Below are 18,185 nucleotides of genomic sequence, written 5' to 3' on the forward strand. Positions count from 1 at the left end.
GTAGATATTATTTTGTAGATGTTGTCTTGTTATCAAAACTTAAAAAGTTTCACCTTACCAATGGTTATATAGTTAGTGTTACTATATTTGTATTTTTAAAATGGTATATTACTATAAGCTTTATATACTATATTTTTCATTATATATTAAAAAATATTGATTTGGAAATAAAACCTTTAAAATATCCAGATATTACACTGTATATTGTATGATGTCACATTATCCTCTGGGTGACTGATATTAGATATACATGAACTATTATGAATATTAATAAGTGTAACTTCATAATAAATGAGCAAAAATTTTGGTGGGCACTTATCATCTGTCACATAATTGGTAGAAGCCAGATATGTAGCTGGAGAAATAATTCAGTTGTTCTATAATCTTACATACAATCTATAATCTTACATACAATCTATAATCTTACATACAATCTATAATCTTACATACAATCTATAATCTTACATATAATCTATAATATTACATACAAACCTTGTGCTGAACAGTTACTTACATGTAGCCCCAAATTGTGGGATCCTTTGTGTAACATAGCTATACATTCTCTATCAGTGCTAATGTATTATTTGTGTATAATTTATCTATATACTGGGGTGCCGAGGAAGGGGGGAATTGTGTACTTATTACCTGGACTCAGGCTTGTTAGAGGGGCCTGGGTCTGCCACCACCCCCCTCCCTTTTACCTATCAACAGCTTATCTCCCCAGCCCGGCACATGCTGCTTTGTGCTTTCTTGCAGTGGGGCCGGGAAGACTGCTGGTGCTGAGTACAGCAGTCACCTCTGTCTGTGTGAAGGTGGTGAATAGCAAACACACTGATCGCATCCTCCCAGTATATGGTCCTGGCTGAGGGGTGCATAGCACCCCATTTTTCCCTGCCCAGCAATCCTTGTTTCCTATATTTTTTCTGAAGGGATACCACCAGCAATTATCACCTCTCCCCACCCAAATTATCAGGTCCTGATTCTCATCACTGTGGGACCCAGTGTGTACTATATCTATATATATTTTGTCAGGGGCTGCGAGCTGAAATGTATCGCTTGGCAGCTGTTCACGCCCGACAGGAGCAAGAATAGAATAGCTCCGTCGGGCGCGATAGGGGCTAAAGAGAATTGAATTCCACCCATAGTATCTCACATATTACTCTGGGCATCAGGTTAGTATATATAAAGGGGTATCTAGGTGACAGCTCCATCATAGTATCTTACATATTACTCTGTGCATCAGGTTAGTATATATAAAGAGGTATCTAGGTGACAGCTCCATCATAGTATGTTACATATTACTCTGTGCATCATGTTAGTATATATAAAGGGGTATCTAAGCTACAGGCCCTTTATAGGGGTCAATCCAATTGATTGTGAAAGGTGCGAGTTGCTGTTGCCACTGTATTAAAAACACCAGCAACGACACCTCGCACCCCTCAAAGCCTGTTACAAGCCCAAATTTGCCTAATTTTGCTCAGAGCCCTATGGAGCACACGTTGTCATGATGATTTGCACTCATGAGTATATCTCATGTATTTGGATTGAGCCCATAGAATCTTACAGATTACTCTGTGCAAAAACAGACAAATTGACATCCCCAACGGTTAGGACTTTATATTATGTGATAGTATTAGAACCTACAATTTCTGTATTATATAGTCGTTAAATCAATATTTGTTAGATTGGTGGTAGACCCTAAAGTCAATATATTCATATTGTGTATGAGAGAAAGTCTGGGATATTCTCATAGTTGTAGGAAATTAATAGTGAAAATGTCCCTTTTATTTTAATTCTTTTTTAAATGGATAAGGTAATTAGGACAAACAAGCAAAGAAAAAGAACTCTTAATTTTAAAAGTTATAACTCTTAATGAGTTAGGGAGTTATTAATGTAATTACAAAAAATTGGGTATGTGCGCTCTAATTATCAGAACTAGGTAAAAATGTATAGAAGCAGCTAAATGGTCAGGTCACCACTTAACCCTATCAACAACATATAAATAAGTCAGCATGAAGCTAGGACCAACAAGCGCTCACAAATAATCAACTAAATGATACTGTATACAATAAATATGCATGTTGCGGTACCCCACATCAATCAATGTAAACCATTGATGAAATGAATAGGATGTATAAACGAGAATCAATGGTCATATAAAAACATAAATGGTATTTTAATGAGTTGCAGACAGATCAGTCCAACTACGTGAATTATCTAATTGAATGTAATGGACTAAGCAAAATAAAATGGATTGCGCTGTATCCACATAGATTAGACAATAAAAAAGCTCCTAAAATAGATCACTATAATGTAGTCCACTATCTTAGTGAAACTGTTTAATAGTCTGTATAATAGACGAGCGGTCGTAGTGTTGATTATGAACAAATCTTAGAGTAAAGAGATGGTCAATCTTGTGACTTCAAATAAATACTGTAGTGGTGTATTCCAATCGCTTGGCAAGTGGTTGTAGTAGGCAAAATTTATAGCAGAGTCTTGTAAAAATGATAGTGGACCATATACTTGAAAGTTAAAAGGTAAAGTTAATAGTGATGTGCTAATCCTGATGCACCATGGATATACCGTGTCCTGTATATTGAGATGAATCAAATAGTATATTGCACAGTACAATGTCAGTCTTGAAGGGCATATGTTGTTAAGATGGTTGGATCTGAGGGGTAGGACTGAAGTAAACCCTGGCTCTGCAGTAGCCAAGGCCCGCACAGACTGCTTCACTGCTGTCCAGATCAGCGCTGGAGGTGACCCGGCAGGAGCGCAGCTTGTCAGCCTGTGATAGACGAGCGAGGAACACTCTCCAACACCCGCCCCGGGATGGTAAGCCCGCTGCCGGAGGGTGAGTGCCTAGGCTCGCTATGTCCCCTGTGTAGGTGATGTTACCAGGTGCACCTGACACCGCCGCGGCCAAGGGTGCAAGCCTCCACGACAGCAGGGCAGGCGGGACACTGGTCACCTAGAGATGGAGGGGAGGATGATCTTACCGGCTGAAGCGTGGGTACTGCGCCGCTGGCGGGGATCCTCAATAGTTATCTCCGGCAGCTCGTGGCAGTGTGCGTGCGTTGTAAAGTTCCTTCCTTCTTCCAAATTCCGCAAGAGTTCCACAGGAGTAAAAGTGCAGTGGGCGGTCAATGTGCATGTCTCCAACGCGTTTCGGCCGATAGTGACGGCCTTTTTCAAGGATGTTGTTCAGTGGTCTTCTCTCTGTATTTGTGTAGTTACAAGCCACTCCTCCAGTCGCCTGATTGGAGGGATCTTGTAGCCAAGCCTCCTGATGATGGTTGTCATGGAGGCATAGAAAACATTTTGTTTAAAGCTGTGCGTGCAGTCAATTACAGTGGAGGGACACAAACAGATGGATTGAACACTGGGTCAGACACTGGAAGGCAAATGAATCCTTATGGACATATGAAGTCCCAAGAAGTCCTTTGTTATTAGATTGTAAATAAATATAAGTATATAACGGAAAATTCTCTTTTTTACACATGAGTTCTTGTGCAAACATGTTCTGCTATTGGCAGTGAATCTATTGGTCCTAGTACACAGAAATGAGCTCAGCTAACATGAAGAATCAGGAAATCTATATACTGGACTTGTAGGGGTATCATAAAACATCATAGAATCTGTCTGTATGGTGTAATATAGGGGTAATTTATACACAAATATGGTGAGTTGTATATTAAGTATTATATCTATTCACTTAATGGGTAAAGTGCCTTTGATAATAAATTTAATATTCAATATTTAGTTAAAGGTATCAACTGTAGTGAATTGTTGGGTTTTAGTTTAACCAAGATGATGTAACATAGCAGAATATTAGAGGGGGAGGGGGAATGGCTTGTACCAAGATCCTACATAAATTCATAAAATAGTCTGGATCTCTAGATCTATATTAAGTCCTAGGGGGGATATCATCTTAAGCTTGATCATCCATTTGATCTCTTCCCTACTTAATTTCTTATTGTAGTCTCCTCCTCTCCAGCTGGGTTTTACTACTTTAATACCTATGAATTATAACTTGGAAGCATCCTTTAGATGTTGTGTTTTAAAATGCAATGACACACTGTGATCTTCAAATCCTTTCAGGATGTTCCTTCTATGTTCCCCTATTCTTTGCTTAAGACTTCTCGTGGTCTTCCCAATGTATTGTTTGCAGCACGGACAGGTAAGAAGATATATTAGACCCCTGGTGTCACAAGTGATCATGTCTTGAATCTTGTTAATGGTACCTGTATTGTTTGACTTGAAGGTCAGGGTAGGTTTCATATTCTGATAATGACATGTTCTGCAATTCAGGCACCTTCCACAATGGAAAAAGCCTTTATTCTTCTCCATAAAAATTGTATTTTGGGTGAAACTTGGTGGTGGTTGGTGATTATGAACCAGTTTCTGCCTGAAATCTGGAGCCTTTTTGAATATAACCATTGGTCTATTCGGTAGAATCGGTGCCAGTGTTTTATCTTTTGTAAGGATATTCCAATGTTTGCGTAAAGTGTGTTTGAAAAAATTGGATGAGGAATTGTATTTGGTAATGAAACACAAGTCAAACATGTCTTTGTTATCAGCCTTTTCCGTATTGTAATTGAGAGGTTTCTCTCTATCTCCATCTAGCACTGTCTGGAATGCTTCTTGCACTGATGTCTTGTTGTAATTGTTTTGAAGAAGTTGTTTTTTTAAAACATTGCCTTGAGAGATGTAGTCTTGCTTGTTGCTGCAATTACATCGCAGCCTGGTAAACTGGCATTTCGGTGTGCTCGTGAACCATGGGGGATAATGTTCACTGCTGCACAAAATAAAACTGTTGACATCCACCTTCTTCCTGTATGTTTTGGTCTCCAGCTTCTGATCTTTAATAAATATTTCCAGATCCAAGAAGTTAACCTTTTCTTTGCTGTAATCAGCCATGAAGACAAGGTTGTATGTGTTGGTATTAAGATGTTTCAAAAAGCTAATTAGTGAGTCTTCAGATCCTTCCCAGATGAAGATGATGTCATCTATGTAGCGCTTCCATAGTACCAAGTTCGCTCCTGTCACTTCATTGTTCCCGACCGACTCCTCCTCCCAAACACTCATAAAGAGGTTGGCATAACTAGGAGCGAACTTGGTACCCATCGCTGTGCCGTGCTGCTGTAGAATGTAATGGCCCCCAAACCAGAAATAGTCTGTGCGGGTCTTGGCTACTGCAGAGCCAGGGTTTACTTCAGTCCTACCCCTCAGATCCAACCATCTTAACAACATATGCCCTTCAAGACTGACATTGTACTGTGCAATATACTATTTGATTCATCTCAATATACAGGACACGGTACATCCATGGTGCATCAGGATTAGCACATCACTATTAACTTTACCTTTTAACTTTCAAGTATATGGTCCACTATCATTTTTACAAGACTCTGCTATAAATTTTGCCTACTACAACCACTTGCCAAGCGATTGGAATACACCACTACAGTATTTATTTGAAGTCACAAGATTGACCATCTCTTTACTCTAAGATTTGTTCATAATCAACACTACAACCACTCGTCTATTATACAGACTATTAACAGTTTCACTAAGATAGTGGACTACATTATAGTGATCTATTTTAGGAGCTTTTTTATTGTCTAATCTATGTGGATACAGCGCAATCCATTTTATTTTGCTTAGTCCATTACATTCAATTAGATAATTCATGTAGTTGGACTGATCTGTCTGCAACTCATTAAAATACCATTTATGACCATTGATTCTCGTTTATACATTCTATTCATTTCATCAATGGTTTACATTGATTGATGTGGGATACCGCAACGTGCATATTTATTGTATACAGTATCATTTAGTTGATTGTTTGTGAGCGCTTGTTGGTCCTAGCTTCATGCTTACTTATTTATAAGTTATTAATGTAAGAACATATTGGCACTGGTGTATAGTTTCTTTTGAGTCAGATAATGATAGGTGCTTAATAATTCTGACACTATTGGTACTGACACAAGAATTTTATCCTGTTACCGTGATCTTTAAAAATGCAATAACATTATCCTAGTTAAGGTGTGTCTGTAATATTATTATTATAATTGGTTTAATGATTGAAAAAATACAACCTATTAAAGGAAAGATCAACATAAACACCTTCTAAGCGACAATATAGACAGCATCAAATTACATGAGATATAATTGATGCTAGGTGCTGTCACTGGGTGGAGCTGTTTCACAATTTGCAGGAGCATAGAGTCTGCATGTCAGAATCATATAACAGGCTATTTCATTTAAACCAATATAGTCCATTTATAATGATAAGACTCAAAAGTAGAGGTAGTATTTATCCGATTCTTGGTATTTCACATTCTTCTCAGATATATAAAGGTTCATGCAGGTAACAATCACTGGTATTCTGCATAGTCCTGATTTGTTTACCCCCTGAACCAAAACAGTATAACCAGTAAATTGGTGACTTAGCACTGGCAGGAGAGTAGCGGGATGCCTTTTAAGTTTCAAATTCTGGGCGATGTTGCTGGGAGCCAGTCAATCCATTGAAGATGCAGTGTGGGCTGGGTCAGGGCAATATTTGTGTCTGTGTGGGGGCCCCCTATGTGTGGACCCATCCTCCCCAACTATAATATAGCCTCATTCTGATGCATCACCTAACAGAATTAGTAGCATGTGTTACCCATCTATGGTCAGTACAGGCGGTGAGTAAATATCTAAGTTATGTTTTTTAGTGTATTTAAATATATATCATGTTCTGTATATAAAATTACACTATTTCTGTAAAAGTCATTTTACTCGGATAACATTTATGCTTTTAAATATATTTTTTTCTTGCAGAACAAATAAGGAGCAGGATCCCTATGAAGACTATTTGATAAAGGGACATTGTTCTCTCCTAAAGCCAACTAAAGACGCTATTTCTTCTTACACCTCTAAAGGATTCCCAAAATCTATTCTCATTTTCTGGATAGGAGAAATCTTTTCCAGCTAATTTGTTTCTCATCTAATACATGATGAGTCTCACAGGAGAGAAAACGCATCTGTGCTCTGAGTGTGACAAAAGCTTTACATATAAATCACATCTTATCTCACATCAGAGGATTCACACAGGAGAGAAACCATTTACATGTTCTGAATGCAGCCAATGTTTTTCCCATATATCATCTCTTGTTACACATCAGAGGATTCACACAGGAGAGAAACCATTTACATGTTCTGAATGCAGCAAGTGTTTTTCCCGTAAGTCATCTCTTATTGTACATCAGAGGAGTCACACAGGAGAGAAACCATTTAAATGTTATGAGTGCAGCAAGTGTTTTTCTCAAAAGTCAGATCTTGTTACACATCAGAGGAGTCACACAGGAGAGAAGCCATTTACATGTTCTGAGTGCAGCAAATGTTTTTCCAGTCAGTCAAAGCTTGTTAAACATCAAAGGATTCACACAGGAGAGAAGCCATTTACATGTTCTGAATGCAGCAAATGTTTTTCCCGTAAGTCAGTGCTTGTTGTACATCAAAGGATTCACACTGGAGAGAAACCATTTACATGTTCTGAATGCAGCAAATGTTTTTCCCGTAAGTCAGAGCTTGTTATACATCAGAGGAGTCACACAGTAGAGAAACCACTTACATGTTCTGAATGCAGCAAATGTTTTTCCCATAAGTCAGAGCTTGTTATACATCAGAGGAGTCACACAGGAGAGAAACCGCTTACATGTTCTTAATGCAGCAAATGTTTTTCCCGTAAGTCAGAACTTGTTAATATTGGCATATAGCGGTGCCAGTGGCATCCCTAGGGGGGTGCACCAGATGATACCATCTAAGAGGGTGACACCAAAATAGCAGTGCTGCTCTGCTATTTTGGTGTCACGGCCTTCGATGGTGTCACAAAGCAGTGATAATAGATGTGTGAATGCTCATGTCTTCCACACTGTACCCATAGAGGCTGAGGGCTGCCTGGGCAAGACCCCAGTGTGATGTGAATGGGGACATAACACACAGTCATGCCCTCATAATGTCATACAACTGAGAGTTTTGCTCTGTGAGCATGAGGCCACGCCCCCTTCTGCAAGCGAACATGCCATGGGCCTGCACAGAAATAGATACAGGGGTGTTAGACTGGAATAAACACACTGGGCAGAGCTATTAATATCAACTAATAAAATAGTATACAATAAACAAGTGAGAGACTTTTCATGGTGTACTGCACTGGTTTAATATATAACTTATTGTATTTTCATAAAAGAGTATCCAAATTAAAAATTGTGAAATATAAAATATAGTAAGGAAAGTGACAAATAGGTATAAAAATGTAATAGAAAAATCATTGGGGCTGGTGCAAGTGATGATGATGCAGCTGATCTCTATAATATACAGCTGCTTTGCTCATGCAGGTGCTGGGACTAGATAAGGAAAGAACATTTTAGCCAGTAAAGATTTCCAGCAGCTCCTCTCAGTACTGGGATTTCTGCTATGTGGCCTATTCAATTACATGTGACTCTCTCTTCCATGAGTAAGAGCAGCTATATGCTGCACTCACAGTAACACAAGACTCATGGATTTATGTTTGCAGACCCTCAGGCCTGCGTAGAGAAATCCAAATGTCCAGGGTGAGATTGGGCTATGATGGGGGTGTCATGGGGCAGCTGATAGAGATTACATGTTGTTGTAATAGCAGTTCACAAACCTCACATCTAATAGAATTGGCCCTATGAGATTTGTGTTCTGGATATTTCTATAGGAACCTTACATGCTGCCCAGTTTCACCCTACAGGTCTCCTCTCTGATCTCTCTTATCCCTCCTTATTCTTTCCCTCATACCTTCCTATTGCTGTCTTACTGTACCTTCCTTCTACTGTATTATCAGTACTCTGCATTATATTGTATAATGGTGCAACTAAGCCACTGGTTCTCTGTATCCGATTATAGTATGTAAAATAAATAGGTATAGGTGGGATCACTGGTTACCCTATAACTGCAGTCTAAAGAGAAAACAGCAGAGCAGATAGATATAAAAAGAAGGATTCTCTGGTTCTGAAAGAGGGTAATTTATATTTACATACATATAATTGATACTGGGATGGTCTACTAAAGTAAAATATATATACACATACAATGTACTTAATGTCAGAACAATGAATAGAGATAAGCGCTTCTCTTGTCAGGGAATATATATAATAGAATGTCAAAATGTCACTTTCGGTTTACTCGTTACCACAGTCTCCAGGCCATGAATGTTAAATCCTCCAAATTCCACTTTTGGACACATGGTGTTCAGATGCACTTTGGCCACTTCTTATATAAGGTGAAAACCTCAAAGAAATAATAGAAGCTCCATATAGTGCAACACAGTAAAGAATTTATTGATAAGCAAAGAGACAAACAATGACAATAAAAATTTCCAAATACAGGGGTTCCTGCGTACCGTATGGGGCCTTTTTGAGTGAGGCACACTGTGAGGGTATTCGAAGTGTAGACGGTATACCCGGGTGGACTCTCAAAGACTCAAACGTGTGTCCAGTCGTCATCACACCAATGTGTTCCGGCTTTAACTCCGTTTATCACACCTTGATAAACCATCTACCCTTCTAAGTGACATTTTGACATTCTATTATATATATTCCCTGACAAGAGGAGCACTTATCGCTATTCTTTGTTCTGACTATCCTGATTTTTTAAGTGTTTGTGTGGTTTACAACGTTGGGAGTTCAGCTGCTTCACACTGGTTTCAGGCACAAATTGGACTTACATATTGTTGTTTAGTGTATATAATGTATATCACTGGGATGGTCTAATACAATAAAATATAAATACACATACAGTGTATATAATGTGTATATATATATATATATATATATATATATACATAGTGTGTATATATATATATATACACTAACATAAATATATATGAGTCCATATACTCGACACTAGTACCTAAATAATTGAAAATGTGCCGTTGCCTTCCTCCAAATATATAGAAGAATAGAAGTACTCTAAGGTATAGGCAGCACTCAGGCGTTAAACAGAAATAAAGACATGGAGTCTTTGCGAATTACGGTCAATGTTTCAACTCCTTATTAGAATTTTCATCAGTACAAATAATCAAAAACATTCACTTACCTATATACCCTTCACCAACACCCAGTTGTGCAGTACAACCCCTTTCTCTAGTTCGCCAATCATACTAGAAAAAGGGAACATCTCAGACTCTGAAGAACCTTCCTTTGCTACTACATCAGTAACTTTCTCAAATGGGTCAGGGTGATTTACCTCTGTGCAAAATCGGCTTTCCCACAACTTCCAGAAGTGAGCAAAGTCTCTCCCCAATATTGCATCATACATTAAGCCATGTACCAAACCCACAGACACTATCACGGAACCACATGGTGTTTTGATGTTCACTTCAGCAGTAACATAATACCAAGTATCCCCATGTATGCAGGTCACACCAACAGTTTTCCCCTTACGCTTCAAGGAGTTCAACAGTTCAGCTTTCATAAGTGTAACCAGGCTACCAGAATCTAGCAGAGCCTCTACTTGGTTGCCTTCTACAGTGAGTACACACATGTGCTTATCTGTCTCAGCCTGCCGATCATCAGTACAGGATGGCTGTGCAAAGGTAGACACCCTGCGGTTGACATGAGCAGTATCACAATGCATAGATTCAGAGGTAAGTGAACAATTAGCCGCAATATGGCCAAAACCACCACACAGGAAACATTGAACCACATTAATATCTAGTCTTTTATGGGGTAGGAACCATCCTGACCTGGCTGGCCCATCTCCAGGTTCCACACCCCCAGTCTTGCGTACATTCCACCGCCCATCACCCTTCTCCCCTGGAACAGTCTTACCAGTGTCAATGGGAGTTTGCCAATGCACCATCAGGGCTTGGTGGGGCACACTCATCAGCTCCTCAGCTGCCACATACCTCTCCACCAGTTCGACTAACTGGACTGCAGACTTAGGGTCTGCATGGCTCACCCACTAGCGCAAAGATGCAGGTAGCAATCACAGATACCAGTCCATCACGACTCTTTCCAAGATCTGTGGTCCTGTCAGTGTCTCGGGCTGTAGCCATTTGGTGGTTAGACAGACGAGGTCATGCATCTGTGAGCGTGGAGGCCTTTCCATTTGGAACTCCCAGCAGTGGACTCTTTGGGCACAAACAAATACGGTGACTCTCAAGCAAGTTAGGATCTCCTGTTTAAACTTTACATAGTCCTTTGCATCAGCCAGGTGCAGATCATAGTAGGCCTTTTGTGGTACTCCAGACAGGAAGGGTGCCGCAAGACTTGCCCACTGTTCCCTGGGTCAACTGTCCCTTTCTGCGATTCTCTCAAATGCCATGAGATAGGCCTCCACATCATCACCCGTGGTCATCTTCTTTAGAAAGTGATTGGCACAGATGGAGCGAGTGTAGGTTGGAGGGTCAGTGGAAGCATCTCCAGACCAGGCTACTAGGTGTTGTACTACCTCTTTTAAGGCCTGGCAGGTTTCCTCGAGTGTGACTTGTTGTTACCTCTGGGCTGTCTCCAAGGCCAACAGTTTCAGATTGGTGGATTCCTGCTGAGCTCTGGTAGCTTCCTGCTGAAGTCTGTTCGTTTCCTGCTGAGTGGCCGTTGCTTGGAGCAAGACATTAACAATGTCCTCCATGTTGTCTTTAGTTGCGGGTTGGAAGCTGAATCTGGCTTCTCTAAGCATCTGCTGATGCCACCTTTATGGATTTCACAGAACATGAGTTGATGTCTGTCACTTTAAATTTTAAACATATAGCTTTTCCTCTTGCTGCAATTTTTGGTGCGCATTACCCGCATTCTCCACCAAATGTGATATGGTCGGGATAGGGGTCCCTCTCCTGGGGTAAACAGACTCCCTCTCTACACATGCAGCAGAGGGGAAAACAGTACACCAGTCCGAGGTTCTTGTGTAAGCTGGTCAGAGCCAGACTTTATTGTGCCAGAAAAATATAACAAAACATAAACAAAAGTCCTAGCCCATCTGGGCAATAACTAAACAGTAGGTACCCTCACTACCAGAATGGTAGAGCCTACTGCCCTCACCATCAATAACAGCACATGCACAGTACTTACTGGGTTATCATACAGTGTCTCTGGACATGTTATCCTGCATGCCTACTTCCACAGGTGTGAGACACTAAGCCACAAAGAAACCCAGCATATATTAGCCACTTCCAGGTGCAAGCCCTGCTGAGCCTGCTATGAGGCTGAAAGGCCCAAGACCTGGAGTGGCCTGTGGATGGAGCCGTCCCTCTCCTCACATCCACACCCCCAGGTCCCAATACAGCTTTTATCAAAAGCCAACACTCAAACCTGTTTGTAAAACAGACTTCTCCTGGAGGCTAAAACACATAGGACAAAAACCTGGGACACACATAGAAACCATTCCACACTTCTCCAGTGCTTCTATTACAATACACATACAGTGCCATCAATGGTAGTGCCTCTTATGCAGACCCAACAGTAGTGGTGCCCATTATGCAGAGCCCCCAGGAGTGGTGCCACTTATGCAGTGCCCCATATGCAATACTCCTTTAGAAATCCCCTTGTAATAGTGACCCCAATAGTAGTGCCCCCAATTTTAATACCGCTAGCAGTATTGCCACCTGAGTATTGCCCCCCAGTAGTAGTGCCCATTGTAATGTCCCCTGAGTAGTGCCCCTAATAGTAATGTCCCCTGAGTAGTGCCCCCAATAGTAATGTCCCCTGAGTAATGCAGAACTTAAAGTGTTAGTAAAGAAGTGGTGGAACTCGCCACCCCCCTCAGTGCAATGTCAATAAATGAAAAGTGTGCTTTGTCTTAATAGAAAGGGGTGTGGTCACATAATAGTATTCCCAATACAAATGATGCCACACAGTAGCACATTACACCACATAGTACTGTCTCTTATTCATGTATGACACACAGCAGTGCACCTTTCATACAATGCCCAAATTTGTGCCCCTTATATAAAATGCCCACAGTATTAGTGCCCCTTATACAATGACACAATAGTAGTACCCCTTATACAATGCCCACAGTAGTATTGCCCCTTATACAATTCCCACAGCAGTAAAGCTCCTTACATATAATGCCCACTGTAGTGTTGCCTCTTACACATAATGCCCACTGTAGTAGCCCCGCTTATGCAGCTCCCTCAGTAGGGGTAGTGCCCCTTATGCAGTTCCCACAGTGGTAGTGCCACCTGTGCAGTGCCCACAGTGGTAGTGCCCTTCATGCAGAGCCCACAGTAGTGGTAGTGCCCCTTATGCAGTGCCCTATTTGTGGTAGTGCCCTTTATGCAGTGCCCACAGTGGTAGAGCCCTTTAAGCAGAGCTCACAGAAGTGGTAGAGCCCCTTAAGCAGTGCCTTTATTAGTGGTGCCCCTTATGCAGTACCCCTAGTAGTGCTAGTGCCCCTTATGCAGAGCCCACAGTAGTGGTGCCCCTTATGCAGAACCCCCCTTATGCAGTATCCCAAGTAGTGGTGTCCCTTATGAAGTGCACATATGCAATGTTCCCATTAGTAATCCCTGTGTAATAGTGCCCCCAAATAGTAGTGCCCCTTCTAGTAATGCCCCCTGTAGTAGAGGCCCCCAGTAGTAGTGCCCCCAATAGTAATGCCCTTCTTTATTAAAAACCCCAATAGTAGTGCTGCCTGACTAATGCCCCCAATAGTAATGCCCCCATTAGTATTGACCCTAGTAATACCCCTTGAGTCAGGGCTAGACTGGGACTCAAAATCAGCCCAGGCATTTGAAGCACACAGGCCCACTTGCTGTGAACTTTATGCACAAAAAACATGTTGGTGGTAGTAAAATGTGGGCTATCACTTTTGGGCCCATATATGGTGTACATGGTAGCAATATTCAGTAAAAGTTTACAAGGTTATCTGGTACACATCTAGATTTTATAGCACAAAACAAATGCTGCTTTTTCTTTGACTCTTGCTGCCCAAACAACTCCTACCCCACAATTACAGATGAAGCAGTGTAAGTATGCTGTCACTTGGATGCATTACAGAAAAATCTGCAACAACAATAACAACATTAGCATATCCATGTTGAGAGATTGATACTTGCTTCATACTAACAGTAGAATTCTGCTGGAATGAAGCACAGAAAATAAAGTCAAGATAAACTGGTCAGGATTTTCCTCTTTTTCTTTTAAATATGAAAACCCCCAACATGTAACAGCTGCCAGTAACTATAAACGGGCCCAATTATCATTGCATATTTGCAGCAAAAACACCAGTTTGAGGGGTTAATTGAAAATATTACGTTTCCCCCAGATGTATGAAGAAGGGACTGCAGCAGATATCTCAGATACCTGCTGTGATCCCTCCATTTCCACTGGCAGCCACTCCCCCCGTAAGTTTCTATGGAGGATGCAATGCTGCCAGAATGCAATGCGTTCCAGAGATTTGACCCCGCAGCTATTGCCATCTGAAGATGGTGTTAGCCGCTGTTGCCTATGGGCAATGGTGGCCGCACATTTGCAGTCAGCCGGACTGCACGTTCGCAGAAGCCCCGACAGCACTCCAGGCACATCGCAGGGATGGGCTCCTTTTGGAACCCTTGGCCCTGCAGGTGCCATAAAATACATTCCACCAATATGGTCACATTTTGCAATGCGATCATGGGCAGTAATGTCATGCCCAGATTGCATTGCAAATGTGATCATTCATAATTGGGCCCTTAAGTGATTTGAACCACAGAAAATCAGTGAGAAATATAAAGCACCCAGCTGAGTGATCCAAAGTTCTAAAATCCCAGGGTCTTGGGCATTCCTGTATATAATACCACCGGACCATCTGCCCTGTCAGGAGAGAGTGATTTAACTACCTTCTGAATGCAGACCTGCCACCGATAAGGCAGGCTGATATCTTTGTAAACCCCACTGTGGATCACAGAGGTTTGACTTTGAAGGGAAATCAAACTCATCCTGACTTGCTCTAATATCACAAAACCAGTTAAAAAAAGAGGAGGCTGAGTATGCATGGGTGATCAACATTCCCCAGAAGTGTAGGCCAATTATTAAGTGTTCTACAATGCAGACATAATCACCATCTGCAGAGGTAGTGGATGGTACTGCGCACCTCTCTCCAGTGTCACCCGCTTCATGTCACCTACTGCCACTAGTGGGTGAAACTAAGCGGATGACATGGGGGAGAGGCAGTGTTTGATAGGCAGTGGGTGATGCTGTTGAGTGGCAGTAGTTGACACAGGAAAGTGGTAGTGGGTGACACTTGGGGGAGGCAGTGGGAGATGCAGGGGACAGGAAGAGTTTGACTGGGAGAGGCAACTGGGTGACAGAGGATGATGGGGAGAGGCAGTGGGTGACAGAGGACAATGGGGGCACCTCCTCCATTGTCACCCAGCCATTCCATGCCCTACCTGGCCTGCTTCTAAAACAGAGGTGCCGCTGAGCTGAGCGCCAATCACGTGCTCACTGTGCCGTGGAGGATGGGAACCAGCGGCAGCTATCACTGTGGTGAGAGTGGGTGGGAGGAGAGAATCCAGAGCCTGCCCAGCATATAAATGTGGCACTGGCTGTGGCAGACTAGTAGTAAAAAACATTATAGTACAGAAATGTAATGTAATTTCATTATGGCTGGTGCTAAATGTTGGCTGTTCTCATTTGTGAAGATCAGCTATTTGTGAAGATCAGCTCCCTCTATGATGATCATTGGGTGTCGCTTGGCACTGGTTTGATGATCCATTTGCCCTGTACTCCCTCTTTTTCTAGATGTAGGAAACAATTAGCAAGATATTTTAGTATGTTAATGCCTTTTTCTTGTGTCCTTTTTTTTTGAACATGGTGGGAGATTTTTCTTTCATATTAAGGGGCATATGTATCAAATCTTGATGTGAGATACAATTGTGAAATATATATCACCAACCAATCAGCTCCAAACTATCATTTCACATCAATCTTTGATACATATGCCCCCAAATACATTGATCTGTGTTGGTGGAGCTGTGGTGCTCTTAACCAATTCTATATGTCAGTTACACTTAGGAGAAATGGAGAGAGGTGGGGCAAGTCTTGATCTGATCTGGGTGCATATTATGCTAGAACTATGTCATTTTGTAACAATGCAGGTGCTGCATTGCAATGGGGATGCAGTGCAGATGGTAATAGACCAAAGTTTTGCTGTCTTATTTATCCCTTCATGGTATAATAATCCATAACCTAAAGCTGATCGACATTTTCTTTTTAATCAATGTCAGGAATAATAACTATTACAGTCCATTTTCTAGTGTCAAGCCCTAGGCTATGAGTGTGGGGGGGAGGCTGGGCAGTGTGCGTGTGTTTTATTTAAAGAGCACATACAGTATTGTATTACTCATATTATTAGTCATGTTAGGGGGGTGTTATATTTAAAGAGCATATATTTTATCACTCAGCCAGAGTGATAAGACAGGGGCAGGAGGAATATGGGAGACAATGAAGGTGCTGGGTGCAAGCACTGTAGGGGCTCCTCCTCAATTGCCCACAATATATTCACCCCACCAAGGGCTGTAAATATGGAGGATGGGGGGCACCAAATGATAACTTGCCTCTGGGCGTCTGTGGTGAATTTACGCCACTGTTGGGAGATGCAGGGGACAGGAAGAGGCTAACAGGGAGAGGCAGTGGGTGACATAGAGGATGACAGGGAGAGGCAGTGGGTGACATAGAGGATGACAGGGAGAGGCAGTGGGTGACAGAGGATGATGGGGAGAGACAGAGGAGAGGCAGTGGGTGACAGAGGATGAAGGGGAGAGACAGAGAATGACAGATGATGATGGGAAGTCGCAGTGGGTGACAGAGGATGATGTGAAGAGGAAGTGGGTGACAGGGAGTGAGAGAGAGGCAGTGGGCAATGTCAGGTAGAGGGTGACAGGTAGAGGGTGACAGGGAGAGTGTGACACCGAGAAGAGGCAGAGGGTTACAGGCAAAGGGTGAGTCAGTGGGTGACAGAAAAAGCTAGTGGAAGGTGGTGAGGCAGTGGGTGACAGGGAGAAGGTAACTGGTAGAGGCAGTGGTTGATAAAGGGAGAGGCAAAGGTTGACAGGGAGAAGGTAATGATGAGTGGCAATAAGTGATGGAGGGAGGCAATGGGTGACACCAGGGAGAGGCAGTGAGTGACACCATGAAATGGGTGACAGAGGGGCGGCAGTAGGTAACAGAGAATGATGGTGAAAGGCAGTGTGTGACAGGGAGAGATAGTGGGTGATGCCTGGTAGAGGGTGAAAGGCAGTGGGTGATGGGGAGAGTCTGTGGGTGGTATATAGGAGGGCACTGAGCTAGATGGAAAGGTGGCAGTGAGATGGTGGTGGTAGGGGGACACTATGCTGGAAAAGGCGGTACACTGAACTGAATGAGGGGGGCACTGACTGGACTGTCTGGGTATTCTTGCTAAGGGGCAGTTAGATGGGACAGTGGGCTGATTGGGGAGCAAAGCGGAGAGACACTGGGCTGGCAGGGTGGGAGTCACTGCAGTGAGGGGTCAGTGAGATAGTGGGGAACACTGGGCTGGATGGGGGGGTCACTGTGGATAGGGGGACTGGGCAGGATGGGAAAGGGCAGAGAGATAAGGTTAGTAGGTGGGAACACTAGGCTGAAAAAGGGGGGTCACTGTGACTGGCTTGGGAGTCCTATGTGGGGGAAGTGAGATGGGTGCAGTGGGATGGTTGGGAGGAAAGGTGGGAGACACTGGGCTTGCAGGATTGGAGACACTGGGATTGGGGGTCAGTAATGGTGGGGAACACTTGGTTGGAGAAGGAGTATACACTGGGATGGGAGCACTAACCTGCTGCTGTTCCATTTCCCCACACTCTGCAGCACCGAGCACTCACATGGAAGCTTCCTGAGCAGCCCTTCTGCTCCAGCCACTGCTGCTGGGATGTGGGAGACTGGATCTCATCTGGTGCGCCCATGGCTTCCTTTCCCTTGTGGTGTGGTACACAGGTTTGTGAAACCCTGCCTACCAATTACAGTGACAGAGGGGAGCTAATGGCATTGATAACCCCTGAGACCCACCCCCGCCGCACATCCACAAAATTGGCAGCATCTCATAACGTCATGATGATGCTGCATAATGATGTACCCACACAAAACACTGGGCAGTGTAGCAAGTTGCCAGCTCACAGGAGCTGGCTAAATAGCCTCCAGCTGCACAGATTCACATGATGTAATTACGCAGTGATG

The sequence above is a fragment of the Taudactylus pleione genome, unplaced genomic scaffold (assembly GCF_031769625.1).
Source record: "Taudactylus pleione unplaced genomic scaffold, aTauple2 ptg001005l, whole genome shotgun sequence".
Classification (NCBI taxonomy): domain Eukaryota; kingdom Metazoa; phylum Chordata; class Amphibia; order Anura; family Myobatrachidae; genus Taudactylus; species Taudactylus pleione.